The following is a 683-nucleotide window of genomic DNA, read 5'->3' on the forward strand; positions in this document are numbered from 1 at the left end:
AAAGCAAAAGGTTCACAGATTCCAACAACGGTGTGCACAGTAAATTAAGCCATGGAGTGTGCAATCATTCGAGCCATGGAGTGTGCAATCATTCGAGCCATGGAGTGTGCAATCATTTGAGCCAAGGAGTGTGCAATCATTCGAGCCACGGAGTGTGCAGTGAATCGAGCCACGTTTAGGCACAAATTGTGCCATGGACCCGAGCTTCAAGGGGACAAAATTGAGAGACTCGTGGCATGCTGCTTTCATTTAGCTCAGTATAGTTGTAGACGTAAACTAGGAAATGTCGCCATTTTCAAGGTCGCCTGGAAAGCCAAACCAGTTCAGATAGGCTTGCGGGCGACGGTGCAAGTCATCCATGACTCCAAAGCGTTTTTCTTCATCTGTAGACAATTATTCCACAAATACTTCAGTGTTGAACCCACACTTTATCTATGGTGGCTCCAAACATAAGTAAACACATAATATAATTCATCCTAGTGTGTGCTCTGCTGAAGCTGTTTGTGATTTTCTTCAAAAACATTTTCTTCTGAATAGATCTTATATGTTTGTGTTTATAATATATAGTTTGATGTTTCAAAAGAAACACCATGATCTGCATTCAAGCAATTCATCTACTTTGGTATCATTAAAATAGTTCTAAGGTTATCTATAATAATAAATATCAGTGTGCGTCAGTGTGT

Source organism: Eptatretus burgeri, chromosome 11 (genome assembly GCF_056783735.1).
Source record: "Eptatretus burgeri isolate ZD-2024b chromosome 11, Ebu_testis_v1, whole genome shotgun sequence".
In the NCBI taxonomy this organism is placed as follows: Eukaryota; Metazoa; Chordata; class Myxini; order Myxiniformes; family Myxinidae; genus Eptatretus; species Eptatretus burgeri.